The sequence below is a fragment of the Crocuta crocuta genome, unplaced genomic scaffold, assembly GCF_008692635.1.
Source record: "Crocuta crocuta isolate KB4526 unplaced genomic scaffold, BGI_CrCroc_1.0 scaffold147, whole genome shotgun sequence".
NCBI lineage: Eukaryota > Metazoa > Chordata > Mammalia > Carnivora > Hyaenidae > Crocuta > Crocuta crocuta.
This window is the reverse complement of record NW_027532594.1, coordinates 1211583-1226428: the sequence shown is the minus strand read 5'-3', so window position 1 is coordinate 1226428 and position 14846 is coordinate 1211583.

The window sequence follows — 14846 nt, the reverse complement described above, 5'->3', positions numbered from 1 at the left end:
TAATGTTTATGATTTTTGAGGGAAAAAGAGAGATAGAGAGCAAGCAGGGGAGATGCAGAGAGAGAGGGAGACACAGAATCGGAAGCAGACTCCAGGCTCTGAGCTGCCAGCACAGAGCCCAACACGGAGCTCGAACGCACAGACCCTGAAATGATGATCTGAGCTGAAGCTGGCCATTTAACTGACTGAGCCACCCAGGAGCCCCATCTTTCTTTCTTTTTTTAAGTTTTATTTATTAAGAGAGAGAGAGAGAGAGAGAGAGAGAGCCAGCATGGGAGGGGCAGAGAATGAGAGAGAGAGAGAGAAAGAGAGAGAGAGAGAATCCCAAGGAGGCTCTGTGTGCACTGTCAGCAGGGCTTGAATCCATGAGCTGTGTGAGGTCATGACCTGAGCTGAAATCAAGAGTCAGATGCTTAACTGACTGAGCCACCCAGGCACCCTGTATTTCATTTTTTGTGACTTACTGTTTTTGCCCATTTTTTCCTTTGAGTTGTTGATATTTTCTGACTGATATGTTGGAATCTTTATATGTGTTGCAAATAGGTGCTTCTGTTTGACATTTGCAAGCTGGAGAAAGTATTTTCAGGAAGATTGAAAAGCAAATGAAAGAAGAATAGAAAGAATAGTGGGGCTGTTTTTCTCCAGTTTGTGTGATTTCTTTTCAAGCATAAATTAAAAATTGTTATGGAGTCAAATTCATTATTTTTTTATAAAAAGTAAAAGTTATAAAGTAGGTTCAAAATCATCCTTGACTATTCTTACAAGATTATTTTTCCATATTTAAAAACATTTTTTTTTGTTTATTTACTTTTGATAGAGAGAAAGAACACAAGTGGGGAAGAAGCAGAGAGAAAGGGAGGCACAGTATTCGAAGTAGGCTCCAGGCTCTGAGACATCGGCACAGAGCCCGATGCAGGGCTCAAACTCACGAACCGTGAGACTGTGACCTAAGCTGAAGTCAGAAACCCAACCGCTGAGCCACCCAGGCACCCCTATTTTTTCATATTTAACTTTAGAATTAACTTGCTTCCTTTCAAATATTCCTATTGGTATCTTTACTGGGGTAGCATTAAATGGCCATCTTTATTTTAATACTGAGTTTTATTAGCTACTCATCTGAATTGTAAGGCGAGTTTTCTTGAAGTCAACAAATGTGTGAGGATGAGTGTTAATAATATTCTCATTTTATACAGGAAGCAGAGCTCTTTTTAGAGGTTTTAAACATCATTATTGCTCAAAGTCACAAAAATGACAAATCTTGAAGACGACCTAAGACCAAGTGTTCTCCTTTTATGCTCCTGATCTTTCTGTTGTTCCATGGCCTACACATCCAGTCTCATCTGTCCTTTTATGTCAGGGAAAGGCAGGTCCTTTAGACCAAGGGCACACTTGTCATGACATGCAACCATGCTAAGAAACATGATGTAGTAAAAGATGCTGTAGGATGGGGAGTATTCTAGTTGCTTCCTAACTTTGCTACTTGCTATCTGTGAGATCTTGGGAAAATTATTCAACTTTTGTAGGATCTCAGCTTCTACCTCAGGAAATGGTGGATGGTACTTAATTTGTATAGGATTAATGACAATGTATTCTACCCTGCTTGGCATTTTGGAGGCATTCAATAAATGGTAGATATTTTCCCCTTCAGAAATATGAAATACTTTCTCATATGGCATTGTGATTTTGTGCTCGCTTTGTAGTATGAAGTTTACCAGACTGATGATTTTTTCCCCCCATAGCTGAAGTTTCAGGCTGTGATAAGGGGAAAAAAAATCTTTGGCCCAGATAAAGAAATGGGCTCTTTTTAAGGTGCCCTAGTGCCTTGGTCTCTACAGCTTCCCCTGTTCAGCTGTGCTATGGCTTTGGGCCTCTTCCTTGCCACTTTAGAGTACCTTTTGGCTTCTTTGGAGAGTTCCCCCGAACCCCTGTTTTTTACTAAGGGTAATTTTTATAAGAAAATAGCCATTTAAAATGAATCCATTTAGGATAGGGAATGAAACTTTCTAGTAAATAATGAAAAAGGCCTAAACTGACTTCTTGACTAAAACAAAAACTTATGAAAATAAGTTTTCTTATTGGAATAAAAGTAACAGTAATTATAATAATGAACTTAGAGTTAATAAAGAATGAGTGAAGATTGATTTGTTTTTGGTAAAAAAAATCTCTTAAGACAATTGTATGATCATATATGACCCATTTCACATTTTCCATCATAAGCAAGAAATTTGAGGAGCTTCATCAGTTTTCCAAGATTCTCTCTTAATCAGGTAGTATATGCATAATTTTTTCTTTGCTGTACCCAGCTGTTACTCTTCCTGCTGATTTCCTATTTTTTTTCAATTGTAAAAGGTTCTATCTTGATGAATCATCATTTGTCAATGGCTTTGCTCATAATTCTAGCAGTTCTCAACCATAACTTTTGTTGACTATGAATTCATTCATCTTTGGCAAGTCTGACAGTTTTCTTTGTGATTGTCTTGCATTAAATTTGTACTGATTTTTTTAAATAAAGTTTGTGACATCTAATAGTGTGATAGGCTGAATAATGGCCTTCCCAGTCATGTCCACATTCTAATCTGTTGAATTTGTGAATGTTAGCTTATGTGGTGAAAGGGACTTTGTGGATATGATTATGTTAAGGCTCTTAAGATCATAAGGATTTTTTGGTTAAGTTTATTTATTTTTGAGAGAGAGAGAGGGCGAGCATGATAGTGGGGGAGGGGTGGAGAGAGAGAGGAGAGAGAGAATACCAAGTAGCCTCCACACTGCTAGTGCTGAGCCTGATGTGGGGATCAAACTCATGAACTGTGAGATCATGACCTGGGCCAAAACCAAGAGTCAGATGCTTAACTGACTGAGCCACGCAGGTGCCCCAGGATCATAAAGATCTTATTCTGGATTATTCAGGTGGGTCTGATGTAATTTCAAAGGTCATTATAAGAGGAAAGCAGAAGATCAGACTGAGTGGTAGATTGAGACTGGAAACAAGAGAGCAGAGTAATGCAGCCACAGCCAACAAAAGCCTGCTGCCTCTAGAAGTTAGAAGAGGCAAGGAACAGATTCTGCCTTGGAGCCTCCAGAAGGCCCAAGCCCTGCCAACACCTTGATATTAACCCCTCAAGACTCATTTCAGACTTCCGACTTCCAGAACTGTAGAAGGACAAATTTGTGTTGTTTTAAGGCACTTGGTTATAGTAATATGAAACTAATATAGCCAGATGCTAACTAAAGTGATGAGCTCAGAGAGTATGGGAGTGGATGGATGCTGTTGTGAAGAGTGGGGTAAACAGGTAGTTCATTAGTGAATATTTGAATGACTTTAACTTCTCCATATAGCCCATCACTGTGCTGCATGAGTGTCTGTATGTGTACTTGAGTATGTGCGTGCGTGTGTGTGTGTGTGCATGTGCAATGAAAAATGATATTCAAAGAGCAATTTAGATAATTCTTTTCCTTCTTCTGTCTTGTTGGGAGCTGAGATTCTTCCTTGTGAAGCTATTGGATCTAGTTGGGGAAACGGTCAGAAATAAAAACTGAGGACACTGAGGAACACTGAAGACCGAACATAAGAAAGAGCCTAAAACTATCTGAGGAATAAAGGAGAGATGCTGATAGGCTAGTGAGAAGTAGAGTCTACTGAGTCTGGAACATTTTAAGAAATAGAGAATGAGAATGGGGCAGCTGTGCCAAGAAGTAGGACTTTCAGGAGCAGAGATGAGAAAAGAGATTTTTAGAAGGTGTGTGTNGGGCACTTGTGGGGATGAGCACTGAGTGTTATATAGAAACCAACTTGACAATAAACTGTTTGTAAAAAAAAAAAAATTGAAAAAAGAAATAAATAAAACATTTTAAAAAAAGAAAGTGTGTTTGTGTTATGTATACCTCTTTTGCTTCCCAACCAGCTTTCCTTAATAAAAATCTTCAGTTGTGATCCAGAGTTAGGATTTTGTTTTTATACTTAATTTTAATTTTTAAAGACTTATTTATTTATTTTGTTTATTTTTTTTTAATGTTTTATTTATATCTAGGAGAGAGAGAGAGACAGCATGAGCAGGGGAGGGTCAGAGAGAGAGAGGGAGTCACAGACTGAAACAGGCTCCAGGCTCTGAGTTGGCAGTCAGCACAGAGCCCGACGCGGGGCCGAACCCACGAACCGCAAGATCATGACCTAAGCGAAAGTCGGACGCTCAACCGACTAAGCCACCCAGGCGCCCCAAAGACTTATTTATTTATTTTGAGAGAGTGAGTGAGCATGTGTGTGTGTGTGCACAAGCACAAGCCGGGGAGGGTCAGAGAGAGAGGGAAACACAGAATCCCAAGTAGGCTCTGCACTCAGTGACATGAGGCTTGACATGGGGGCTTGATCACAATCTGAGCCGACATCAAGAGTCAGACTCTCAACCAACTGAGCTACCCTGGTACCCCAGGATTTTGTTTTTAAAAATAGGTTGGTCCTAAAGCAGGAACAAGCACAAGTGTATTTGGATTGTATGTTATCAAAATAAGCCGTTACTATTTCTTACCAGAGGCTTCTAAGCCAGCTCTTTCTGACCCGTAATGTTCTAGACTGGAACCAAGATGTCTGCAGCTTTCCGATCTTTAGCATTTTGGGTAAAGCCTTCTTGTTGACTGTCTTCTTAGAGGTGCCTATATGGCGGTTTGTTCTCAGCAGCTGCTCTTGGGCAAGGCTTTCAAGAGAGAAGCCTTTCTAACCTCAGCTTCATGCTTCTGTTTTTCATTTTCTTTGCTTTTTTGAATTTAACAACAGTCAAACATCTGTTATGTCAGAATTCCTTCCCCTGGCTACAGTGTCCTTGGCTTATCTTTCAACTGGCTGTTTTGGATGGATAGTCCTCCCAGGAGCAGCTCCTGTAATGTTTTGATGAGCACTGTGTAGGAGTTTGAAAGTAAAGTCAATGAGCTGTGTTTGTATGCACGTAAGAGCGTACATCCTTATACCACTTCACACACCATCAACCAAAGCCCAGTTCTGCTCAGTAACAGCCATGGTTATAACCAGATCCGCAGGATGTAGTGCAAAGGAAATGCAGACTACCTAGCCAGTTTTCACATCGTGCTTGGTAACTTTCAGTCTGAAGCACTGGGAGGCTCCTGGGCAGTTTCAATTAGGTGTGACCTTTACTGTGTCTTCTGTCCTCAACCAAGGGAGAATGCAAGGCAGATTTTAACTTTGAAATACCCTCTCCATGTTACTGGGCTTATGGGTGCTGTATGAAATTATCCTACAGCATGCTATGATATTTGAGTGTTTTATTTTTATTATTGTTACTTTTCCCTGAATTTAAGGTTAGCTGAATGATCAACCATCGGTCAGAGAGGTCTTTCAGGGGGCACATCTTACTGGGAATGCCATTGCAAGACCACATGTGTTCATGCTTCCTATTCCCAGCAATGACCCCCTTATAAAAAGGAGGGGTTCTTTCCAAGTATTTATGACCTGAACTGATAAATTCAGGGAGAATGTAATAGGATGGATTTTCCTTTAGGCTCTGAAAGACCTGTATTGCCATGTCCATATGGACTGTCTTGTCTTGCCAGTGAAGCATGAAACATGGCCAAATCCAAAGAGACAGGGCCATCAACTGGCCTGTGTGACTGAGAGGCAGGCATGTGATTGTGGCTAGTAGATGTGTCTTTTCTGGCTTTGAAGGTATAATTAAGTCTTGAATGATTACTGAAGAGAACTAATAGCTCTAGAAGTGCAAAATAAGGAAAGGAGTCCTTAGTACAAATGAGAAGCAAAAACGGATGTCAGCAGCTTTTCAATGAAGGTGAAACAAATGGGTAAACCTGAATTATCCTTTTTTCCCCGCCCTATGTGGATTTAGTGAGCAGAAAGAATCTGTTACAGACAGAATCATTTAGTAAACAAAGATGAAAATTCTTAGATAACAATCTATGTTTTGCCTGGTGGCTAGCATGCCAGGATTATTTTGACAGAAAGTAAATAACAAGGCCATATGTGAGACGTTAGAGAAAAAAAATTTGGATCAACCCATGTGTTATTTTGTAAAAAGATCCAATCAATTTTACTCCCATTGCCAGAGGAAAAAGTTATGTAGCCCATGTTGGGTAAGGTTTACACATTGCTCTCCAATCAAGAGGTAAATGATATCTAAACCCTGCAAATTGAATTTTTATTAAGAAATTCATCTCTGGCTACCCCATGGTTTATAAAATCTTTTAGAGCTCGTGGAGGAAGGCAGTATATCTCAATGTACAAAACCAGATTGATTGGGGTGAAGGATTTTAATTTTTAGGGTCAGGAATATACCTCACCTTTTAAAACAGGCTTAATGAGAAGGGAGCAGACAAATGTTGCTTTAAAAGCCATTCTAATTCTTCTTGTGTTGTCCTTTATCTATATTACTGCTCATGTTGCTAGTTTCATGTACTTTACAAATTGGGATTAATGGCTTTTTTTGCATAAGAGTTTCAAGGTCACAAATTCATAAATTGAGTAAATAAATAAATCCCTCTCTATCATTGACTTGGTGTGTACTTTACATCTAATATTCATTATTTTCTACATTCATAAGATGCCAGAACTGCTATTAGTAAAATTTGTATTTCCCGTACAGGGCTTGTTTAACTAGAAAATATAAGTGTCAGTGCGTAACATAACATATTTTTAAGGATGAACAAGTAGAAATGTTTATTCTGCTCTTGCACTTTTCATGTTCAGATTCTCTTCTTTAAGAACAAGTGATAATAATAGCAGCTATTTTTAAATTTTTTTTTAATGTTTTATTTATTTCTAGGAGAGAGAGAGACAGCGTGATTAGGGGAGGGTCAGAGAGAGAGGGAGTCACAGACTCTGAAACAGGCTCCAGGCTATGAGCTGGCAGTCAGCACAGAGCCCGACGCGGGGCTCGAACCCACGAACCGCGAGATAATGACCTAAGCAAAAGTCGATGCTTAACCGACTAAGCCACCCAGGCGCCCCTAGCAGCTATTTTTAAACTGCATTGAAATTTTGCTGGGTGAAAGGTGTTTTACAACATGTAGGTTCTCATTTAAGGAAGGTAGTATTATCCTCATGTTTGTGGTGGAGGAAACTGAGGCTCAGAGATGTGAACAAACTTGCCTCTGTAACCAAGGGTAGTTAGTATCAGAGCCAGATTTTGAAGCTGGCCTGTCTCAGTGTTGTAAGCTTAGCTCTTTCCACAGTTTCCTACCACTTTTTGAGAACTACATCTCTCTGCAACCTTGCCCAGTGTGATACCTTCCCTGACCTCTGCCTCTACAAAGCCCGTGTCTTGATTTTCTGATGTGGCATCAGTAAGGATATGCTGGAATATGCTGTGGTATAAACAACCCCCAAATCTCAGTGGTTTAAAACAACAAGTATTTATTGCCCATCAGTCATAGGTACCATGTATCTCTTTTGCCTTCGAGGAGTCTCTTACTCAGGATTTTCTCACTCGGAGCTCAGGCTACATAGCAGGACACTGTGGCTGGGTGAGGGAACAGACCAATTAGGCACTGGCTCTTCTGACATTCTGCTGGAAGTGATAAGAATGCTCATTTCATTGGCCAAAACAACTCGCTTGGCCCTGCCTAATTTCACAAGGGTGGATATTAAAGAAGAGATAGAGATAGATTTGAAAGTAACTAGCTTGCGTATGTTGAGAAAATAATTTAAAGGATAGAAAATTTTTCCTAATTCATCTGGGTGTCCTCCTCAATGGTTCCCTTTTGTATAATATATAGCAGAGACTGAAAATCAGAATTTAGACTTTTAATTCTATTGGGAAAGATAATTTGGTACCTTCTTCTGGGATTGTTTTTGTAAAGTAGAAAGTATAAATTAACTCTCAAGTGTCAGTTTGAACAAGACTGTGAGGCAGATGACAGGAAAATTGGTTAGAGTAATCTCTCTAGCAGCGGGGACTATGTTGCTTGGGACTTGAAGGCAGGAGAAACCTTGGCTGTCCTAAAATAAAAATTCTGTGCAGTGATTGCAATTAATAGCCTGTCACATAAAAATAGAATGAAATCATCTGGAACTCTGTCTTGTAGTTTAGTCCATAATTTGTGATTTTAACTTTGTCATTTAAATTTTGTGCTTCTTTCTACATTAACTAAGCCCAGCCAACCCCACAAAAGGAATACTATAACTCCTGGAGCTCTTAGCTTCTACCTTGTAAGGCCTGGCAGTGCTCTTGTGTGCTCTGTGAAAGATGCAGTCACACAATCAAATTAATATTTTCGCAGAGGTATCCTGGGGAGGATTGGTTGCACAACTTCCCAGTAATTGTTTGGGAAAGACAGCCCTAGATTTTGTCTTCTCTTAATCCTCCCCCACATCAATTCTCTGCACTGTGGCTCCTGGCTCCTCTTTTGCCGATGTCATTTACAGTACCTGTGATTGGGGTGGATTGGTCTGTGCCATTACTTACTGAATGGGGTTTAGTATCTCCCTAAACGGACTTCTATTCCAGAAATCCCCTCTATCTCAGCAGTGTGATGCCCCAAAGAGCCTTGTGCAATAGCAATAAGGTTAAAGAATTATTGAGCATTGGAGTCTGTGAAGAGCTGAGACAGCCTTTTGAGATTAACACACTTCTTTTTGTCTTGAGTTCACAGCCCAGATCTTCTCTGAGAAATAACTAATGTTTGTCATAATTTTTTTCCCTTTTACTCATCATCCCAAGGGCAAACCTGTGAAGTTGATGAGCTACATGAGATTGCTCTTGGTTTTATTATTTTTTCCCCTCCATTTCACTGAAAAGAAAATGGAGGCTCTGGGTTGTTGACCAAGTCAAATAGCTAGAAAATGCTGGAGTCCAGCTTTCACCACAAGTCCTGTGCTCTTTTCCTATGCAATGTTGACATTCCCCTGTTAGTATTCCAGCCATGAGACATAACAACAGGGAAGCAACAGTAATAGTCCAATGTGTTCTCTGCAACCTCCCCATAGTTAGCAGTGGTTACAGATCTGGACTTCTGTGAATTGCGGCTCGTGGATGGGGTCCCTCTTGTAATGTGGTCTGCCGCCCTCTGCTGGCAAAGTTGCCCACTTTTCTTGCTTGGTTTTCTCTGGCCTTAATCTTCCTAGTACAACATCTTTTGCCAGGGTATGCCAGTCTTCTTGGAAGGTGAGAGAATATTCTGGTTGGCACTTCATGCAAGGAAAATATCAGAGAATATCAAACAAAGAAGCAGGACATGATATTCCTTCAACAACACACTCTTACGTGTGAAAGCTCCCTTTTCTCCTTCCATCCACTGAGAGGGCACTTTCACTTCCCCAGTTCTCAGTGTGGCTTTTCCCTCACCTCAGCTTTGGCATGCTTCTAATTCTCTTTAAAAGAGAGTAAATATCCTTTTCCAAATCATGTCAGGGAGAGGCAGCCGAGAGGACTGATGCCAGAGATTTGTCACACACCTGAGTCCTAGGAGCCCCGGAAAGATTTGGGCCAGAACTCCTCAGGTCCTCAGGGAACCAAGATGGAGAGGATCCAGGATAAGATCAGAAACCCGGATTGGGTTCTGTAGGGTGGCAGTGGGGGATGTGGGTTCATGGTAGGAAAAGACAGATCTTCATGTAGTGTGTCCATGTCCAACAGATTAGGCAAGACTGCAGGCAGGCAAGTGGAAATGGAGTGAAAGTGCTTCCAAGGTGGAGGCAGATGCGCAATTTGGCTAGTTAGGACTTGGTTAACAAGTAAAAGGCCAGAGTTCTCATGTGCTAACTTGAGATTTTGTTGCATGATCTTCTTTGGGAAAAATGAAAAATAATTATGTATGGTGCTCTGACCACTGTACTGTAAAAAGGAGTCGTTGATTTGCATCATTTCTTTTTTAAAAAAGATTTTTATTTTTAACTAATCTCTATACCCAACATGGGTCTCGAACTTACAACCCTGAGATCAAGAGTGGCATTGTCTACCAACTGAGACAGCCAGGAACCCCTAATTTGCATCATTTCTAATATACTATCGAGGGGTTGTTAGGGTGCTCACTCTGATGAGTCTTGGAACAGTTTACGTATATCACAACACTGGTTACAATAGTATCTGGAACAAATACCAAAGAAAAGTGGCAAATTACCTTATATTAGTGGTTCTCAAAGTGTGTTCCCTGGACTAGTAGCATCAGTATCACTTATTAGGAATGCAAATTCTCAGACCCTATCTCATACCCACTGAATCAGAAACTCTGGGGTGGGGCCCAGCAATCTGCATTTTAACAAGCTTTCCAGATAACTGTGGCACACACTCAAATTTGAGTAGCACTGCCTTAGATTATAAGTGTAAATGGCTCCCATCAGATCATTTCTACTAAGGAAAGACTGTAAATGATATGTTAGAGTAACAGGGAAAGTATACTTCAGAAAGGTAGGACAAGGACTTGAAAAACTTATGTTTCTGCTGTGTTATGAATGGCTAAGGTTGCTTGAAGTTTGACCACTGGATAAGTCTGGGTAATAACAATACAATACAGCTTAAAGGTGGATTGCTAAAATCACAAAAGGGCAAGGTGGAGAGTCTGAAAGAAATGATGACAGCCAGGATTGATCAGCCTCACTCTATCATTGTTCTGGGGCTTTGCTATGAAGCATTGCCCTGTGTTCTGACTCTGTGACCTTCTTTGATATAGACAGAGTAAAATTATATCTTCCTGCAAAGGGCAAGACCAGAATTATTTCATAGAAATTAATTTTCTTGGGGAAAAAAGGAATTGGCAGTGTCATCTGAAATTTTTATTAAAACATATTTATTCAGTTTGGAAAATAATAAATGATAAAGCGTCAGCTTTTTCTTTAATCCTTTATTAAAACTATGATTTATAAGGCTTCAATTAAAAAACCTACAAAAGGACCATAAGCATCAGTCTAGTCTTCACCATCTAGTTATTTCTTTCTTGAAAAACCAGTATTTTAAAAAACAAGGTGTTACATGATAAAGTGCTTCTGGAGAATTTAGTCCTTATGGCTAGAATTCCTGAAATTGCAAAATAAGTCACTGATTGTCATCTTGTGCCAGGGAGATGAAGGCAAACCTGTTCTCAATTACTGGGCAGCTGGTATGTTTTAATTGTTTGCTTTTTATAAGCAATAAAATAAAAGAAGTATTCCTTAAGTATCCTTATACACTATTAGTGCAGTACTTCCCACACTTACTGTGCATCACAATCCCCAGGGGACTTGTTAAAAATGCAGCTTGCCCACCCTTTGAGGCTCTGATTTAGTAGGGATATGATTTTTAACAAGCAGCCAAATGATTTTGGTGCAGGTGGTTTGAAGACCACACTTTTCCAACCTCGGCCCAGGGCCTACCCATAATTTATGTGCTCATTATTTTAGCATATCTAAAAGTGATTGACAATTCATAAAAAGCCAGTTTAGTGTAGATAAAGACTTACCTGTGAGCAACACATGCTTATTCCAAAGGAGCTTTGTTATTTGGCATTAGGGGAAAACTGGATGTTACATAAAAAATTTAAAAAAAATTAGTAAACTTTACTTTTTTAAAGCAATTTAGTTTACAGAAAATTGAGCAGTACATTCCATATACTCCCTCTGTCCCCTAATCAGTTTCCCCTTTAATTAACATCTTGTATTATTGTGGTACCTTTGTTATAATTGAACCAGTATTGATACAGTATCATTAACTGAACTCTATAGTTGATACATATTATTATCTAAAAAAATTAGTTTACATTAGGGTTCACTCTCTGTTTTGTAGAGTTCTATGGGTTATGACAAATGCATAATGTTCTATATATTTCATTACAGTATCCTACAGAATAGTTTTCCTGGCCTAAGAAATCCCTTATGTTCTGCCTCTTCATCCCGCTTCTATTCCCTGTCCTGAACTATTCGGCAACCACTGATGTTATTATTGTCACTAAATTTTGGCTTCTCCAGAGTGTCATATAGTTGTAATCATAACGTACGTAGCTTTATAAGATTGGTTTCTTTCACTAAGCAATATGCATTTGGGATTTCTTTATGCCTTTTAGTGGCTTGCTGGCTAATATTTTATTTTATTTATTTATTTATTTTTATTGCTGACTAATATTCNAAGCCTGTCATGGGGCTGGAACTCACAAACTGCAAGATCATGACCTGAGCTGAAGTTGGATGCTTAACCTGCTGAGCCACCCAGCAGGTTATTCATTCATTTTTTTTTGAAGGACATATTGGTTGCTTCTAGTTTGGGGCAATTATAAATAAAGTTGCTATAAACATTTATGTGCAGATTTTTGTGTGGAAGTAAGTTTTTAACTCATTTGGGTAAATACCTAGGAGTATGATTGCTGAATTATATGATAAAACTGTTTAGTTTTGTAAGAAACTGCCTAACTCTTCCAAAGTTGCTGAATCTTTTTGCTACTACTAGCACTGAATGAGAGTTCTTATTCTACATCCATGGCAGCATTTGATATTGGTAGTTTTCCTGTGTGTGTGTGTGTGTGTGTGTGTGTGTGTGTGTGTGCCATTCTGATAGGAATATAGTGGTATCTCCTTAATGTTTTAATTTGCCATTCTCTGACATATGATATTGAACATCTTTTTACATGTTTATTTGCCATCTGTATATCTTCTTTGGTGAGGTATCTGATTGGGTCTTTTGCCCATTTTGTAATTGGGTTGTTTGTTTTCTTATTGTTGAATTTTAAGAATTCTTTGTATATTTTGGATAGAAAATCTTTGATGAGATGCTTTGCAAAATTTTCTCCCAGTCTGTGACTTGTTTTTTCATTCTTCTAACATTCTCTTTTGTAGAGCAGAAGTTTTTGATTTTCATAATGTCCCACTTATTATTCCTTTGTTGCTTGTGCTTTAATTGTTCTATTTAAAAATTCATTGCCAAACCCAAGGTCACCTGGATTTTTCTTCTATGTTGTAGAAGTTTTATAGTTATGCTTTTTACATTTAGGTCTATGATCCATTTTAATTTTGAGTTAATTTTTGTAAAAGGTGTAAGGCCAGTGTCTAGATTTTACTTTTTTCCCTTCCTCTCTCTCCCTTCTTTTCTTCCTTCCTCCTTCCCTCCCTAACTCTCTCTCTCTGTCTTTCTTTCACAGGTGGATGTCTAGTTGTTACAATACCATTTGTTAAAAAGACTGAACTTTCTCCATTGAATTGACTTTGTTCCTTTGTCAAAGATTAGCCAACTATATTTGTATAGGTCTGTTTTGGGGCTCTCAATTCTGTCCCATTGATTTATTTGTCTATCCTTCCATCAATACCACACTGTTTTGATAATTATTTTAGCTTTATAGTATGTCTTTCAGTTAGGTAGTATCAGTTCTCAGACACTATTCTTCTTCAATATTGTGTTGGTTTTTCTGAGTCTTTTGTCTTTTCAAATAAATTTTAGTTTATATATTTGTTGATATACAAAATCATTTTTTAGAATTTTGATTGGGATTGCACTGAATCAATAGATCAAGTTAGGGAGAATTGACATCTTAAGAATAAGCAAAATTGCCACTCCAAAATTTGTCTCTTTGGCATTTGGATTATTTTAGGTAGATTATTTTTAAGACACAGAAGGCTCAAGATGTTTTTCTTTTTATCTGTGCCTTAATTGCTCAGAATAATTTAAATAGATAAGGAGTGTGCATCAGGAAGAGAGTTGTCACCAAAGATAACTTTGTTTTACATAAGAAAGACTTCTCTACACAGCATGACAAATATTTGATTACCAGACATTTGCTTTTTCCATCTCTTTATGAATTGTCTTCTTCCCCTTTGAAGTCCCAAACCTCTGCTCCCTTCTTCTTAGCTCAGGGTAACATATAAATCGCAGTTGCCTGACTGCCTATAGGTCTAATATTCTTAATGTAATGTAATTAAATTTGTTTTTCTCTCATTAAACTGTTTTATGTTAATTTAATTATTAGACCAGCCAAAGAACCTAGAATGATGGAAGGAAAATATTTTCCTCCCCAACACTATCCAGAGAAATAAAGTTTTTAGTAAGTAAAAACATTTTTTCTGTATACTTTAAATCTTTAGGTATTAAAATATTTTCACAATAATATTTATAAAATATAATATTAATTTCTCTAACTTTCTAAACATATATGAAATGAAATTTGACCTTTTACTTCTGACTTAGGGTCATCATTGTGAGTTTCATTTCTCATTGGATATTAATACAGTTGTATCTACTATTTATTTTTCTCTCTCTGTATTAGGTACCTTGGTTATCATTATGGTTATTTGTTTGTATGTCTCTGTTTCCAGCTGGATCATGGGCTCCTTTAGGACCAAAACCAATTCTTGGTTGTTGCTGTTTCACAAGTCAGGTAGATTCTTTATAGATGATTGTCAAACGGATCATGACTATCTCTGACATCCATTTCTGTCTCTTAAATTTTGGCTTTTAATCACGGTACTTAAGAAAAAGAGAAAAATCAACTTCGTTAAGAGCTGTCTGCTTAAAAAGAATCAGTGATACTCTACAAAGTCACTAGTACCAGTGCTAGTACTGTGAGAGAGACACAGTACTATTGTCAGAGCTATTGTGGTTTTTGGTAAAGTACAGTGATATTCTGTATTTTCAAACATACAGGAAATTTGAATTCCCCTGTCTTCTCCATGTAAATAAAATAATTGTTAACATGTTTTTATAGTTTCTTTATCTTGCCCTCTCAATATGGTAACACATGCACACACATATTAACACACACAAATGCATATGCTGTACCATTTAAAAATTAATAATGAATTCCAAAGTCATAAATAAATCATGCATCATCTAAGAATAAAGAAAATATACTTATTTTTGTAACTTATTATTATGTAACTATATATTGTTATATGTATTTATAGGTATGTTAAATGTAAGTATGTTATATTAAAT